This window comes from Elaeis guineensis, chromosome 6 (assembly GCF_000442705.2).
Source record: "Elaeis guineensis isolate ETL-2024a chromosome 6, EG11, whole genome shotgun sequence".
Lineage (NCBI taxonomy): Eukaryota > Viridiplantae > Streptophyta > Magnoliopsida > Arecales > Arecaceae > Elaeis > Elaeis guineensis.
The window spans coordinates 19,212,280-19,231,176 of NC_025998.2; the positions used below are offsets into that span (position 1 = coordinate 19,212,280).

The 18,897-nt window shown below is 35.0% G+C and overlaps 1 non-coding gene across 1 annotated transcript; it reads left to right on the plus strand.

The window, feature by feature from the left end:
* Nucleotides 1-3,636: 3,636 nt before the first annotated feature.
* Nucleotides 3,637-17,738, plus strand: LOC105033774 (uncharacterized). The gene is made up of 6 exons (XR_012142076.1): nucleotides 3,637-4,117; nucleotides 4,200-4,411; nucleotides 9,720-10,008; nucleotides 10,096-10,180; nucleotides 10,259-10,350; nucleotides 16,776-17,738. It is a non-coding gene; the product is annotated as an uncharacterized protein (transcript).
* Nucleotides 17,739-18,897: the final 1,159 nt, after the last annotated feature.

Genomic DNA, 18,897 nt, shown 5'->3' on the forward strand with positions numbered 1-18,897 from the left:
GGCTCGACATCACATTTTTCAATCAAAATTGGATATATTAGGTCATAACTTATTTTTGGATCAGCCTCTAACTAAGGCCCTAATATCCTAGCTATTCACTTAGAGTTGCATTGTTATTCTTTATAGGCCTTATACATGTATAATGCCCCCTATAAAGTTTTATCATGAAGGCCCTACTATCAGCGGTAATATACGCATGAATTCTCCAAGTACATCCTTGACCTAAGCAATGGGCGGTCACTCTATCAGGTCCATTTTTAACCTTCTTAAGTTCATAGCCGCCCATAACTGCATAATCTCTCAATGTATTCCTAAATTCATTCACATCAACAAATAACTGCCCTTTCTGAAACATAATTTAGTCCTCCTCTGCAACCTTAAATGATGTGCCCTGTATATTCAATAAGAAGAATTTTATTTTTCTTTCCTTACAACTGGAGTCTTCATCGCTACTTCAAGGATCCACTGATTCAACTGAATTTACATCACTCAATTGATCATCACTATCATCATCATTAGATCTCTCATCCTCACTCCCATCAGTTGAGTCATTTATATCCCCATCATTTGAGTCTTCCTCTATCATCTACTCAGTATTATTTGAGTCAGAGAAAGAATAATCTTCTTCTGAGAGGTTAGACGCATCATCATCCTTGCCAAATTAACCACTAAGTTAAAATTCACCTTCAACTTGAACTCCAACATCTTCTTCAATAGCCCTTCCTTCAACAACACCTCTTCCTTCTACGACTTCCTCTCCAACGTGACTTTTAACAGAAACTACATCCCATTGAGAAGGAATAACCATAGTTGGAGCTGGATTATCAGCATTCTTTTTAACAAATAAGTGTATATCCTCAGCTCCTAGATGTGTATTAAACATATGAATCAGATCACTCTCATTTTTAATCAAAATTTCACTTCCATATGAAATAGTAAGATTCACATCTTTTTTACCAATAAGTTTGTACAAATCAGCCATTAAGTATCAATAGGGCCTTTAGGTGGTCCTTATAAATATACTATATATTCCCTTTCAAGGCGGTCTATTAGGGATGGCGTCATATTCCTATATCTTCACCCAGCCATCCAGTTCGAGTATTTCCTCCTGTGGTGTCACTTAACAGCATCCAATCTTGGAACCAAGAAATTCTTAAGCTCTTCCTGCAAGCACATGTACACATCTTGGATTTTCTCGTCTGATGATGGAAGAAGATTAGTTAGCCTACCCATTTCTTGGTTAAGCAAGAGATAACTCATTATTTGATAAGCACTCGCTGATGCATCTTGTGTCATTGGAACCTTATAATTATCAAGAAATCGATCATTAGACAAGATCTTGGATAGGAACTGAAATGGATCACTAGCTTCCACTGCAAATTTCATTAAACTCCAGATAGCCCAAAGTCTCGATAGTTAGCTCTAGGTCTTCCAATCAAAAAACAACTAGGGATTTTCATCTACATTGTCGATCCAATATTCTCGATCTCCATGGTACACAATCAAATTATGATAAGCCATTGAATCTCTGTATATATTAATTATCATATTAGTTAGTATACCATGTAAGTCTAAACATACAGTATGATACACTACCCATAACATGAAACACTACCATAGCACATATCAAAAAAATAGTGATAAATTAAACAGTCTCTTAATCAACTTTTAATCTTAACCATCAAATAATATCATATTACCAACTAAATTAAATTCTATCTCTGAATCTCACATAAGCCAAAAATAAAAGACATATATCCAATTAGCAAACAAAAAAGGACATCTATCCAACTTGAAGACAGATTTTGTATAAGATTAACCATAATTATAGGAGAGCATCTAAATACACTTAAATAACATTATATCTGGCGAACACCAACCTATATTCTACTGTCAGCTAGCACCTACTTGCATTCTAAAAAGGAGAGAAAGAAAAATTAAATTTGAAATAAATGAGGAAGGGGACCACCAATTACACTTTTACAAATATTTTATTTACAATAGTACATGAGAAAGGGCATCACTTGTGGTTGCTTTTAAGCTATTCAAATTGAAACTCACTGCCAATATGTCAAAGAGATATAAGCAAATCTTTGCTAATATGTCAAGATGGCATGCATACAGTTGGAAAAAAATATATTCCTTATGAAAAAATAAAATATATCAATAAAAATATAAAAAATTATATCCTATCTCAAAGAAAAAATAGCTAGCTCTTTGTCGTTTGCAAGGGCTTCATTAATTGGAGGTTCTACTGTGATTCGGTAAGAAAATAAAAAGAGATTTAGAGTTTCTAGTTAGAAATTTTAATTTTAGAAAAAAAGAAGAAGAAGACGATGAAAATGAGAACAAACAAAACCACACAAGTTGAAAAGAAGATCGGAGCTTTAATTTATGAAGGGTATAATGGTCATTTTATTCTTTTAAAAAGATTTGACTAACGACGTTAATTTTAAGAGGTGTAAGTGTAGGTTTTTAAAATTACTGTATGTAAGTGTAATAACGGCAAACATGAGAAGAATTTTTATAATTTACTCAAAGTATTATTATTATTATTGTGGTCAAGGGCTCATGGCTTGGCATACGAGGTATTGTCCGTTTTGATCCCTGAGCCTTACAGTTTTGTTCTTTAAAATATGTTTCACGTAGGAAGGAAGTCTCCCTTGACTCACAACAAATATAGGACTAATGAAGTCAGAATACTCCTTGACTCACAATCAATGTGGGACTAATGAAGTCAGAATCCTCCTTGACTTACAACCAGTGTGGGACTAATAAAGCCCTCCCTTCTATACTATAACAATTGTTACTAATTTATAATACTTAGTCATACAAAAGAATTAGAGCAATATATAAGTTACAATCTTTATAATTTATAATTTAATACGTATTTAGTTGAATTTAATAAATTAATTATATATAAATAAATTTATATATGTATTAGTTATATAAATAAATAAATAATTTATAATTTAATTTAAATAGTTTATTAATTTTATATAAATAGTTAACTTAAAAAATAGTGAATATAAATATAAAAAATAATTTTAATTATTTATTGATAAGCTGAAATTAAAATAATTAATAATAAAATTTAATAGTATAAGATAAATAGTAAAGATAAAGTACAAATATATAAATAAAATAAAAAATAAAAATTATTAAATTTTTAAAAAAATTAATAAAAAATAATTTTATCAATATAGCAATCCACTCCTCTAACTTTCTTTTGTAGTATTCCTCCAATTTGAAAATATAAAATGACGCATTTAGATTAATAAATAATTTTTTATTTTTATTTATTTTTTATAAAATTTTTTGAATCAAATAATAAATAAAAATTATTGATTTCTCCAACTCCACCCACCCTCCATCTGGCAACCGGAGCAAAAAGATAAATATCCTAACATGAGGTTAAAAAAAGGAAGCAAAACGTGGGCCGCCTTCCTTCCATTCACGGACGACGGAGGAGCGGGCCGCTCCCGGCTTCTCGAGGCAGATCCTCGCCCCGCACGTGTCGATCCGCACACTTTTCTCAACGTGGCGCCGTATTCGATTTTCCCGACTAGTAAAATTATGGAGCGGTCCCACTCCATGGCGGCGGAGCTGAAATCTTTCTGCCCTCTCCTATCCCCGTCAAATTAATTAATTCCATCTCTATCCTCTTTGCCGTCTTTTACGCCTCCTGCCTTCTCCCTCCCGCCCGTTGCCGCTCTTGTATCTCTCTCGGCGGACGGCTTCTTTTACCCTCTCCTCCACAAATTCTTCGTTTCCGATCGATCCTACGGTTTTCCCTTTTGTTCTCGTCGATCGATCACGGCTTTCGGAGATGCTGAGGTCCCGCCGGAGCCACCACCAGCTCCACCAGAACCCTCACAGGCGCCGAACCGCCGGCGTCGGCGCCGCGGTGTCCCTCGCCCCGCCGCCGGGGTCCAGGGACAAGTTCATGTCCTTGGACAGCCGCGAGCCGGAGGAGCGAGCTGGGCGGTCGGAGGAGTCTTCCAAGTCGTCAGCGAGCTCCTCGTCTTCTTCGGGCTCTATGGCAGCTCCTTCGTGTAATCTGGATCGTTTCTTGAAGTCCACTACTCCATCAGTTCCCGCTCAGTATCTCCCAAAGGTTCTCGATTAGTTCTGTGTAAAGTCTAGTTTTCTTTGGGTTTTGTTTCGAATTTGATTGATTCTGTCTGTAAAATTGGCAGACGAGGTTTAGGGGGTGGAGGACGTATGATGTGGAGTACTGGCCTTACTTCACGCTGGGCGACCTATGGGACTCCTTCAAGGAGTGGAGTGCTTACGGTGCTGGCGTTCCCCTGGTTCTGAATGACAGCGACTGTGTTGTCCAGTATTATGTTCCCTATTTGTCTGGCATCCAGTTATATGGTGGAGCGACTAGTCTGGAAGTCAGTTCTTGGTATTGCCTACTGTGTTAGTTCCCCTGTTTTTAGATTTTATTTGAATCTGTGATTTTTTTCTAAAATTTCTGCTTTTGATATTCGCTCTTGCTATAAGCCATTTTGTTAAAGTGGAATTATTGTTTATTTGCAGCATAATGTTGATTCTTCAAATCATTTACTGGAGATATGTCTTACCTTCTTTCTTGGGAATAGTAGCATGGAAAGAAGCAGGACTTCGTTTATCATACTTATAGGCGGGGGGGTGGGAAGAGAAAACGCTCACTAGAGGATTGACATCTACATGGAAATTGCCAGTTTTTCATTGGATAATTTTTATTGTTTGTGTTGCGATGCTGATACCTATCTGGTACATGGTAATCTATTTCTGGTTTGCCTTTTTTCTAAGAAAAAAAATTGGGATCATTTTACTCTGTTATGAGATTTAATGCTCTCATTCTCAATCTGCAGTAAACCATAACCATAACCATGAAGCCTTATCCCAACTTTCTGGGGTCAGCTTTATTGATGCTCATTCACCAAGAATTCCTTTTCAAGGTCACAGCTAAAGTTAGTTAAAGCTCTATTTTTAATCTGAATTAGTTACATATATGGGGGATAGTTGTGCATGCTTTCATAACTTTCTTTGGAAATTCATCGGGACATTGACTAACAAAGTTTCACATAAAATGAGGTGGTTGTGGGGAAGTGTCACAGAAAATGCAATTAGTTGACATGAAAGTACATGTCTCTTTAATGGAGACTCATTTAAACTCGTTGCCCCTATGTATATAATTTACGGCACAACATACTTCTAAAATAATTCTATATTTGATGTTACTGTATCATGGAGACTATTTTGCTGCAGAAGCTATCCAATGGAGGGGCTTTAATGAAGATTGGGACGCACTGGATGATCAGAGATGATTATGAGGTCTAAAGGTTCATGCTAACAGATAATAACTGCACATGGAGCGGGAGTTTATGGGATAGACAGTGAGTCGTGGTCCTGAGCATTCCATTTGGGCACCAAGCAAGATGCAATAAGTGATCAGTATCAAGATGCAATAAATCTGTGCTGATTGGATGCAAGATAACAAATGGTTTATTGCATTGGATGCAAGATAACAAATGGTTTATTGCATCTATAAAAAGGTTGTAAGGATATATTTGTTGGAGAGTTCTGAAAGGGACTTACTGAATATATGGGAAAATATCCTATGAAATACATTATTATCAACAGCAGTGGCAATTGTCATAATGCATGTTTTGGAACATCTGTTGATGTTTCTAAGTTAGTGCATTGGGACCTCATGTTTAGTTACAAAACTTCCTGAATTAATGACAATTTTATATATGTTTTAATAATGCTGGCTATGACACCCTCTCACACCTGGGGTGTATGTGTTCCTATTCTGGCTGTACTTTTTCTCTTCTAACAGTTAGTAGTGGCAGCCTCAATTATGGGAATCCTATTCATTTAAACTTTGCTATTTAAGAACGTATCATGCTAATACCAATGTAGATGTTTTGAATTCTTGTTGTGTTTTTTGTTTCAACTTCTAGAGTTGTCTGTTTCCTCCTCTCTTGAAGTTGTTATGTGCAACTCATTGTCATCGGACTAATTACTCAAAGACTATATTGAAACCGCTTTCTGGAGGTTTTAGGTGGCTCTTTGGCCCTTAAAATGAATTTTTAAATTCATCCTTCATTGAATTTGGCATATCAGGTTCATACCAGTTTTCAATATTGCCATTTATGTAAAGGTACAAGTATTGCAACTGTACTTCGATTTATATTGTTTTCTTCATCTATAGGCTCTAGTATGCTTCAATTGCTCCATCTGGGGAGAGGTATGTCTTGTTTAACATATTTCGACCTTTTGGCCAACTGAACCAAATGAGAAAAGATGCCTTGTTTACACTGTTTCAGATATCTAGTTTCTGTGTGATCCAAAAATATGGTTTTCAATATATTTTCAGGATCAAAAGAGTTGGGTGGAAAAAAAGAGTTTATAGTTATGTGCACTACCAAATTTAGTGGTGATTGCAAAATGGAAGTATAAACAGTTGGATATAATCTACAAGGTCTGAAATGCATATAATGCCATTGGCCAAGTCACTCCCAAAACAAAAACAATATAACACGCTATTAAAACTATTAATTTAGGACGACTCCATACATGGGGTCTCTAGAACATGAATTGGTGTATATTCATTTTAGACAATTAAAATCATTCCAGTGGTTTAAATTTTTATCTTGAAAACTCTCATCTTTAAATTTGTTAGGGTGCTCAATTCTTTTTCTTTCACCCTGCATATTATGACTGTATACTGGATGTCATATATGCGTGTGTGCATGTGCATCCAAGCATATGCTCATGTGTGCATGCTCACCTGCATGTACCCACACCCATGCATACATGCTTGCATGTGTCCAATCGATAGGTGGATCAGGGTGGGAACTAATAAGTATAGGTATGTGATTTGCTCGAACTACATGTTCTTAGCAACCGTTAAACTGTATGCAATGTCAGTTGAAGTGGACTCATCTTGGATGTACGCATTTCCAAATTCAGAAGCTACTCTCTCTTTAGATATCCATAATATCAACTAAATTAGGTGACTTAGAACATGCTTCTAGTGCTTGTCATAATTGCAGATCTGCAGTAGCCAGAATTATATGAATCATGTCGAGATAATTAGATCATTATCGCTGTGTTGTCAATTTCTAGTCATTCACTGTTCTAAGTTCTAACTGATCAAAGTATCAATGGGTGAGAGCAACTTTGGAAAGAGAATTTGGTCTAGGTAGAATTCAGTACTGGGCACTGATCAAATTATCATTATTGTTGACACCACTGAGATCTTTTGTTGACTCTGAATCTTGTTTTGAATTCTGACTTTGAATCTTCTGTTGTGGAAGATCTGAGTCTTTGTTAATGGCCTATATCATCATGCTTATGGTCTACAATTTTTGTGGTTCACAACTCTTTCTAAAGGAGTGGGGCTTTATTCTTTTCAATATCTTCAATAATTGAACTAGAGTAGTATAGTTGCAAAGGAAGTGATTCTTGGCTTCTAATTTTTTATTGAACACAGTGAGTTCATTATAAGTGATTTTTCATACCCTGCATCCTTGAATTATTATATATACTTTGTAAGTTGTCAATATATTTGGTGGCTTGTCAAGTCATTACTATTTAGAAGAATCAAATCTTAAGAGCTATGTGGCTTGTGACATTGTTTTAATTTGAATAACTCATCCGTGTGGACCTGTTAGAGCAGCCAGTGCAAATCTCGTTGCAATTTTATGATTCTGTAGAAACATAATTTAAACAACAACAGTTGAAGTTCCTTGCTTGCAATTAATCCATGTTATATTGTCTCTTGATACCATAGATTTGAAGAATAAATTTCTTCCTGCTGACATTTATTCTAAAGTTTCTCTTCTGCACCATTGGCTGAAGATGTCACCTTGTTGGTGAACAGAGTTCGTGATAGTTGTTCTCTTCTTATGGACATCATGTTTCTTTTCTGTCAGGATCATCTATTTTAGTTTTAATGTATTATGCTGGACAAAACCATTATGGCTAATATTATGGTGCATGATGGATTTGCTTATTTGGTTACTGCCTATCTGAACAGCAATTTGATGTGCCTCTTGCAATTCATGATAAGTTGCTAATTTTTTGATTGACCTATTTACTCACCATCTATTTTTCTCCCAAGTATGTTATTGGCTGAAAAAGATTATTTGCTAATACTAAATGAGCTCATACAGTGCATCTAGAAAACTAAAATTGCATAGGAAAATAATTATAGTTAACTTCAGAATTTCAATTGTTTGACATTAATATGTAATTAATATGAGAAAAATTACAGACTTAGTATTTCAACTGTGATAGCTTACAGTTTCATAATTCTGAGATGTATTTCCACATCTATTCATTCTTTTCCTGATTAAATGCTTATATGAAAACTAACAATTAAATGCAGTATTATAAAATATGGACAAATATAAGAAAAATGTGTAACAGCCATTTAAAGTTAGTTTTGGAGAAGAAAAGTGCACATCAAGGTTTGCCATCTTGGTGTGGAACCCGTACCAGTATTATGCTGGTACAGTTTCGGTTCACCTAGTACGTGGTTTGGTTTAATGTACCGAGATTTGGTACATTCCCCATACTGAGCCTCACTTCGGTAATGGTACTTATTAGTTTGCCGAACCTTGGAGCATATTTTCAAACCTTTAGTTCTTTCTCCTTGTATCAATTGCTCTGTTGCTTTTCTTCGTGTGAAGGAAAATGTTCCTGGGTCTAGAAGGAAAAAGTTTGTTAATTATTCAGTAGGTATGGAGGAAAGAAGCGATGTCATGATGATGTAGAAGACCAGATGAAGGGACCTAACGATTCAATGTAGAAGGTTCTAACTTCTGACTTAGAATCATGAGAAGATTTTATCTAGTCAATCAAAATTTAAGTAATGTTGCAACCATTACCTGCTGCAGTAGTAGTAGCATTATCAATTCCGGAAGAAGTCTCATTATCTTCTGCTGTTTTTAGTTCCACTAAACCTTTTCTTGTTACTTCTGTTTTCTGTCTTTTCTTTTGCATATTTGTTCTCTGTACATTTAATGATAATCGAAATTAGATAAGGAAGCTAAATTGATGCACAGATTTGCTAGACTAGCCCATAATCGCACAAAACTTGGAATTAATTGGCACAGGACAACTTTGTAACTCAGAAGAATTACATAATAACTTAAGAATATTTTTGAATATTCAAACGTGGTGGAAGAAGGTGATATATTATTAAATGTATGTTCGTAAACAAGGCAAAATACAAAAAGTTTACATGTTATTTAACATTGTTCCCCCATAGATTTAGAGATTTTCTGCTTAGAAATCAGACAGGCTACCACCTCCCATCCTTTATATATTGCATAAAAAGGGTGAACATTATTTAGATATTTTCTGCTTAGAAATCAGATTCGCCACCAGCTCCCATCCTTTATATATTACATAAAAAGGGTTCAAGATCTGACACACCATAGATCAGATTAGCAGTTCTACACTTTACAGTTCAGATGGTCATTATCGTGAATGTCACCTATTTGTTTTGATATATTCTACATTTCTGCATCAAGCTACCTTGGCAACATCCTTTATCACTGAATGCTGAACCTTTACATCTTATTTTGGAAATTTCCTGTTTGGATGCTTATATATCTCCCTGCATTGGGCTTAAATCCATGAACCGCCATATGTCCATGTAATATTTCCATAAATTTGATGTGCCATTTTTGACTGTACTTTCTGTTGAACAGGCGACCCGGGGAGGAGAGTGATGGTGATTGTTACAAGGATTCTAGTAGTGATGGAAGTAGTGATTGTGATAATGAAAAGGACCTTAAGTATTCTAGGAATTGGTATCGGAACTATCTTGCTCGCACCTCCATGCTTAGGATAGATAGACTGTCCTTGAGGGAGAATCATGCAACTTTGCAAGAAGGGGTTTTAAGTGATGATGGTGAAGCTGAAAATTCTCAAGGTTGCCTGCTGTTTGAATATCTTGAACAGGATTCTCCTTATAGTCGTGAACCTTTCGCTGACAAGGCAAGTTCTACTAATGGTATCAACTAGAACTTTAGTTTATGTTGCTCATAAGTTGTTGTTTCTTTGACATTATCTGGCTCTTTCCAGGTCACAGATCTAGCATGTTGCTTTCCTGAATTGAGAACCCTTAAAGTTGTGATTTGTTGCCAGCAAGTTGGATTTCTGTTGCATGGTATGATTCAGTTTGGATTTAAAAGCATAATCCTCTTCAAGGGAATGTTAACTATATGTGAATTTGAAAATGTTACAGGTACCCTATATACCGTATACCAACCGGACCAACACTAAAAGATTTGGATGCCTGCTTCCTAACCTTCCATGCTCTTTCAACATCATTTAGAGGTAATAGTATTTCTATCTCATTGCTTTCATTCTTCTCCAGGCTGATCAAAGAGATTTTCACTTATATATGCTTCATGGTCTTATGCTGGGTATCCTAAGTAATGTTTCTGCAGATGCAAACTTTGAGGGTTAACTTGATGAAGGGATTCTGTTTTTCTTTTTTACTTCTGTTTTTGGATATATATGTAGGATTTGGTAATTTCCACTTTATGTTGGCAAGAAATATCATTTAAAATCTTATTGTTTCCTGGAAAGTTTTGGATAAGAGGCATTATAAATTCTGAGCATTTATGCGTAGACCAGTGCCCTGTATTAGTTCAGTCTGCATTGTCAGGATTCTTAATTAATTCTATTAATTATTTTCATGCATTTGAATTTATGGAATGGATAACATATTCTAGTTGCATAACTTATTTCTTTTTGATTATCATAAAAACTAAAGTGTGTCAATAATTCATCCATGTAAAAAATTCACCTGTAAATGCCCCTTCTTTATTCTGAAAATTCCCATCTTTATCTAAAATGACAAGGACTAGGATCCAAAATTTCCTGCTTTGTCAAAAGCAATCACGATTAGAATATAATGTTATGGGGCCTAGCGTCCTTTCCATGACGTTTATCCATCCATGCTGCATATCATATGGCTTTGCTTGCATACTCTTTCATTAGAGTCCCTATATCCTTTCAACTTTGCTCAAATAGATAGAAATATTGAATCGAGTGAACTAAATGTGATGTGACACTACTCTAGCCAACCTTTGTTGTTCCAAAACTCCAAATCACTCCATGACAAAAATACTACTTAGGGCTGCAAATAAATTGCATGAACTTGCTTCTAGTCCAAAACTGGCCCAAAAATGATCTAGTCCAATTTGGGGCATAGTTTTTTGAATATGAATTGATATTGATTTGGACATATTCTGATTTAGAACTGCACGGACCCAAACAGGTCCAAAATTAATACGATACATTTCCATAGTTTTTCCATGAATTTAAGAAATTAATTATTCTTAAATTTTCCTTCTGCTGGTTATTAGCTTGACATGAAAATGCACATGCACTTCTACTGGTAGATGATAAACACCATAATTTCTTCGTGTTTGCAATTTCCACAAGAAACCCTTAACTGGTTGCTAGATTGGTGCGTTACACTGGGAAGTCTTGAAATTTAATAGATGTGGTTCTTGAATTCTATTTTTCCAAATCCTGACTTATTCTGCATATTGTAAAAAGAAAGAATTGCTAGATCTTAAATCCTTGTATTTAATAATGGCTTGCTTATTCATCCTTCTTTTATTTTAGAGCAATACTAGATTTTACCAAAGAATTTAGAGAATCATAAATGTAGATTGATGCTAATACCTTATAGTCAATTTGCTTTGTGTCATGCATCAAATTTAATTAAAGTGAAAGAAGAGTATGGAGCATGAAGCCAAACGGGTACCGAGGGGGAATTGGCCAGCGTTCGGTTTAGCATGATATGGATCCATACCAAATGTTTAGGGCATATCGACATTGGGAGAGTTGGAGAGGGAGAGGGAGATGGAGGAAGAGTGGGATGGGGAGATGGAGGAAAAGAGGGAGGGAGAGAGGGCTTGAAAGCCCTCCTTGAGAAGGGTTGCCCCTGTTTCATTTTGAAACAAGGGATGCCTTGTTTCACCCTAACTTTATTTTTTATCTTTTTTGTGGATTTCAAACTAAAATTGGCAAACAGTTTGTCGACTTCACTCACCCTCTCTCTCCCTCTTTTCTTCCCTCTACCTCTCTTCTTCTTCGTAGGAGCTCGGACGCCATGGTAGGGCTTGTGTTTTGAATTGATGGAATGAATAATGCCAGTAACTGACTGGTCCGATTTGATACACCCTGAACCAGTTGATGCATCATGGTTCAGCAGACCTTATTTCCCTAACCTTGTTCATCGTTGGACACTTACTGTAAGAAAAGGAAAAGTAGTAGAAATTGTTAACAGATTCTGATGAATTAACTACAAGAATAATATAATATGAAACATCCATTAAAAAGAATATTATATATTATTTCTATGTATTATAAAATTTTCTGTTGAAGCCATTAGTACATCTTTTGCTCTTCACTATGTCTGGACTAGGATATCAGCCCACTTGATCTCACCTTACAAATATAATGTGGTATATAACAAATAAACTATCAAAAACAAGAGATCTTCATTTCCTGTAGTAATCGGCATTACCTATGGCAAATATTTTTTCTTCATACAACACTTGACCCATTAATATCTTATAGTGGTTTAGTTGTGCTTATACTAGGTTAAATCTAACTACTTAATATAATAAATGAAAGCATCGGTGTACTCCTTTCACTTAAATAATTCTAGCTACTCCTTGAGCGACCATATATATATGGATATTGTATGAACATGTTGAAGAGGCATCTCCAAATATGTGGAAATGCAAAATCATGAAGCATCAGCAATAGATGAAATCCTACTAAAAGGTATAGGGTTTTATGGAAGAAATTGAGATAATATGTTCAACTTGCCTCATAAACATTGATATCCTAAATACATGAAATGCTAAATGATTAGAGAACTACATCCATAAGATTAAAGTGATGTGCAAGATGTGTGCGAACTGCTACATTTTGCAACTTTTGAGCCATGCATGAAGCACTCAAAGTAACAAAAAAGAAAGAGTTGGTTTGGATCTATGCTGAGATTTCCAACAATGAACACTAGATTCTTACCTAAGCAGTTGATGGAAATATAATAAGAAAATAGAGATAAAACTTGTGTATAGTCTTTATTAACAACATTGTCTTTATTAAATTTGTAAGCGTCAACTAGTCTAGTTGGTAAAGTTATTGGGCTATGGTACCCAATAGCCTGGCTTCTAATCCCACCAAAACCCAAGTGGCTGGGTTGGGGGTAATCGCCTCTTTTTTTTTCTCATGAGGAAAGATCAAGTATCATGAGAATTAGTTTGATGAGCATTAAGAAAGAAAGACACACCCAGCCACGCCCACCCATGACAAATAAACCCAGATGGCAAACCTTGCACTGAATACATATAATGGATGCATTGGGATTGTTAAATAATTGGGTAGTGACAAGTCTTGCAGGTAAATTTAATGAAACAAGTGAACTTTTTGTCATGGTTAACCAGTTTTGGGAGGTTGTTATTAAGCTCGTATCCTGTTTTGACGTTCAAGAAGATATAGAATAATGTATGTTATTGGAAGATGATATGTAGTTTGTTGATTGAACTGGACTACCATGAAATTTGACTTATGTAGGGAATTCTAAGATGATGTGTTGAAGTTTAGTAGAACAAAATGCATATGTGTATGCAGATTTTGTGAAGATAGAGACGAATTTAAGGTTCTAATATTTTGATGGTAAAGAGAGACTGTAGTGTTAACATGCACATGCACATGTACATGCACATGCATAAAAGCATGTGTGCATGCGCAACATCCTTACCACACACCCACAGGCACACATGCACATGTGCAACACCCTTACCACACACCCACATGCACATGCAAATACACATGCACAAATACGCATGAAGGTTAGTAGAGGATTGAATATTGTAAAGGAAAATTTGGAAAAGCCTGGAGCACACCCTTTGCATCTGTCTGAAGGAATCACTAGCTAATTTCTTATAATTCCAACTTGAAGTAGTTGGGAGAAGGCCTGCTGGTTGTGGCAATGTACACTGGATGGATCCAAGAAATGCAATTGTGGACCGACCTACAAATGACAAGGATTTGAGGCATGATTACGGCATGAATGCTGACGTTACAAAGCCTTAAAAAACAAAAGATATGAATATAGAGGAGGTATCACGGTAAAAAGATTTTCTTTTGATATATTATATATAATGTATATTAATTTAACCAAATTTTTATAGCTTTATTTTTCCCACTTTTATTTGTCAGTGTTGTTTATGGTATGCATTCTTATGGACCAAGGGTTGAGAAACAATTGTGGTTCCGCATGTTTTTTTTGTCTTACCCAACTTGACCCACAACCCAACAACTTCCATTAGTGTCCAAGGTGTCTTTGAGATGTATTGAACATGCATCCTCACCCTAGTTTAGAGATTGTTTTTTAAAGTAAATAAATACTCACCAGAGGTATCTGGCATGTATTGGACCATATACGATGTGTATCAGTATCCAATTTTATCGAATAAGGTCAAAGTTTCTTTAGGTAAGTATTTGTGCAATGATTATATTTAAAAAAAAAAACCCTTTTGTAACTGAGAAGGAAATTATCACTAAACTAATTGACATAATGTTTTAGTGTGTGATCTAACTCAAACATCCATACTTATAACATACAATCTACTGTCACATGCTCTTTTTCACTGTTAAAGCAGAACAATTTTTTGGTTGATGCCATGAAACTTGATTAAAGATGCTTTTTTTTAAGCAAATAACTTGCTGTTTACTCATTAAGCCTTTACCACCTCTTATAAGCAATTAGGTAATGAATGGGGGGTGGGAAGGTGTAACCACCTTGCATATAGTGAAGCATTTTTTGTTGCACTTATTTTTGTTAATTGCTGTTTTCTTCTAGAGAAAGCTTTTGAACTAAAAGAGTGCATGTATGATAATTATTGAGGCCCAATGACTAATTTATCTAAAATGAGAACCACAGAAAAGTAAAGTCTTTTACAATAAATTTGTTTTTTAAATATAGGTTTCCATATAGAATTGGAGGATAATTGTATGAAGTTTGTGATGCAATTAGAATCTGTTTGTTCTCCACCTTAACCCAGCATTTCAATTTACTTAATTTTGGAAGGGGAAGTGCAAATGAACAAAAGAAAAGACGTTTGTACACTGTGAAATTTATTGGAGACCTCAAGTTTCAAATGCCTCCATGTTTAGTCTATTGTTCTATGATGATTGATCTATTAATGAAAGTTTGGGAGCTTATTTGTTGTTCTACATTATAGTATTGATCCTGACGAGGGTTCCTTGCATAAAATAAATTATGGAGGATGCAGTGATTTTGTTGATATAACAAAGACAGTCTTATTAGTTATTCGCTACTATATAATCATTTGGGCAAGGGATACCATCTTCTGTGTTTTTCAGTTTCATTTTATATATTGTTATTTTTTAACTACTTAATCATTTAAATGAGTTCAAGAGGAAGTGCGGTGATAATGAATTGAAACATGAACCTGCTTCAATTGTAATAGGAAGCTATCAGTACATTTTAGGGTACAATTATTCTAGTCTAGAGTATATAATTTAAGTAATCAATATTATATTTCATATAATTTGTTTTTTAAAGAAACCTCCATGACCTTGTTTTCTAGGAAATTAACTTTTACCAACTGCTCTATGCAGGAGCATATGCCTACATGCATTGGTGCACTGAAAGCTTAATTTATGTTTTGGCTGTTAATGAATTTATATTATCTACAAAAATTCTTAGTTGCTTCTTTTCAATGCTGTAACATAGCTCATCATAGGATTTTGACCACTTGTTCTTTTCAAGAACTTAAAAATCCTGAATTCTCAGATGTCATGATCCAAGTGCATTCCTTAACAAATGCTCATATAGATAGATCAAGTATTGAAAATGAGCTACTGAAATTATTGAAAATGAGCTACTGAAATTGCTCAAGTATTGAATCTTAACATTAGAAAGTAGAAATAGAAACATTATAATGATCCACTTGTGTCTTTAAGATAATCATGCAAGACAAGTTTGTAGCCTGTAGGCTCTGAATACTGCCTAAATTCCACCAATGTTCACTCGCTATAACCGTCACATTGACCAGTGTTTAGAAGCCTTGTCTATTCAAAAGCAACATCTTTGCAAAAGTTGTGAGTTAGCAGTAATTTCATAGATGATTTTCATAGAAGGGACCAAACTTGGAATCAAATCCTATATTCTTTACTTTGACTCAAAAATAAGCCCATTTTTGCTCCATCTTCATCACCATTTTTGAGGTATGATCTCATAATATGGTATTGAGAATCTCCACAAGGGTGATTTTTTTTTTTTTTAAACCATAGAATAGTGGGAGTAAGCACATCACCTACTCTTGATTCATTGCATCAATATAAACACTGCTTGTTGATATATAAAAAACATTTTACTTGAAAAAATAGGTCTTTGCTCTAGCCTCCATGGAGAACTTATTCCATAGGAAATCTCCCTGCATTATGCATCTCTTCAGGAATACAGCCTTGTGAGCTCACCTAACATTTTTTATCTTATATGACACAGTTGAGCTTGAATCTTAGTGGGTCATTAACTGAAGAAGAATGGTTAATTCTTTTGATGACGACCTTTATTAACGATTTTACTCAGGAAACCATGCTTAGTTGACGTTATGCTTTTGGTAAATTTGCTTCTGTCCACTGTTCTGTGATACTTGACCTCTTTATATTCAACCTCACACCTTCTGACTTCCTTTCAGGTGCTGGTACCGCTCTTCCTGTCACCACAAATCTACATGGGGTTGGTGGTGTTCCAAAGATCTGTCTTACTGCTTTTGGTCTGTCCTCCTATAAGTTTAAACCCTCAATGTGGACATCTAGTGGAGGATGTGAGCGCCAACTTGCTAGCTCCCTATTGCATGCTGCTGACAGCTGGCTACGCCTTCTTCATGTTGATCATCCAGATTACCAGTTCTTTGCTTCACATGGTGCATTCCATGGATATAATGCTGAATCACTTTGAGCTCTTTCTATTCAACTACTTGAGGAGTCTCAGTTATTGTTGTTTAGTTACAGTCACACATCCCGAGAAGTTCTGATGGCAGGATCACTGCATGCAAGTGGTTCTTCCTATCAGTTTGTTATCTCCTGGGAAGAATTTAAAATAAAATAAAAACAGGAAAAATAATGAAGCAATAAAGTACAGCTGAAATACAAGAAAAAAAAAAAAAAAGCGAAATAGTCTTGGTTTGATCTGATGGAAAGATGAGAAAAGAAATAACCACGTGTTAAAGAATCAGAAAGTGGACAAGGGAGGAAAGAAAAAGGATAAAAAATTCAGATGCTGGATTGCTCCGCAAAAGAGCATCTGGAGGATGGTGACGCATCTTTTAATTTCTTTGCCCTTCTCTTTTGCAATTACCTCAACGATTGTCAGGTTTTCATTGTGTCCTGACAGGTTAACACATCTTTTAATTTTTTTGGGGTTTTTCTCTATATGTTTGATGATGTATTGGTGTAAAATTCAGATAATCTCCCTCTAAAATCCAGGGACTGATCAATCTTGTTGTTGACTTACAGCATGTTGTAAATTTTTATTTCTAGATACCAGATGCTAGAAGAAGCTAGTTGAGATGTTTTATTTTGTGTTGCCTCTTGCCGAGGAGATTATCACTAGTTCTAAATGCCAAATATTATGAGGAAGTTCTAAATTTCTAATCGTATTCTTTTATGTTGCTTAACTGTAATTCAAGTTTGCTCATGAAGTATCTTATAGCATGTTGAAAATACTGTGTTTGCTGTTCCAATTTTTTATTTTTTGACATCAATATTTCAAGTGCCATGCTTTCTGTTAGTAGTGCAGAAATAAATAGACGATTGGAATGAAGTAGTTCTTTTATGATTATTTGTGGAGTGAGATCAGCTAGTTCAGGATCATTATGAATAAATATTAATCATCATATGGAAAATGATTGTTTGAAGAATCAAATAGAGAAAAATAAATTTAAAAAGAAAAAATAAATATAAATTTTTAATAAATAAAATTTATAAAAATTAGATTAAAGTTTTTAGCTTTTATTTTAGAATGCTTGATAAAATCTCTCTCGAACGATGCATAAGTGAAGAATTAAAACACTCTATCTCTTACATGTCATAGGAATCTTTCATATAAATTAATACTTTGTTTGCTTATTTTAAACAAAACTTGTCCAAGCCGATCAAAATTCCAAAACCAATTTTTGGTCCAGCAATCCCACTAAAAATCAAAGAGCCCAATATAGTTTAGATAACTAAGATAATAATATGTAACAACTAGGAATATAATCCTAGCTAAATTAATACTTACAACGGACCACCAATACTCATTGTAAATTTCATGCTGACGATTCAACGAAGGCAACTTTAATTGAGCAGCTCATCATTGGTCCATCTCTTTTAATGTGTGCCATCGAGGATGACTTTAGAACTACCCCCTCAGCATCGATTCCATTATTATCAAGCTGATTCCGTTAGATAGTTAACGGCAACTCATGGATATCCAACAATCATATTTTTCAATTATCCCTTGATGCGGTGCTTGTACCTGTGAATCTATATGACTATTATGCACATGTTTATACCCTAGTAGATGCTTAACCCTATTATCTTTGTAAATACCAAGATGCTATAACAATCATCAATACCGGGCGTCTTTAGAATCGGGTGGCTTTCACATCTCCTTGAGAACTAAATCTCTACAAGAGACCTCCATGTCCTGCACAATTTTTTTTTGCTTGCCAGTCGAGTTATGGATCGATTGGCACCTCTAGATTAAGGACAAAGAAGGTTGCATGACCAATTATCAAGTTGGAAGATATGAGGATTTTTAAAATTGAGATAGAG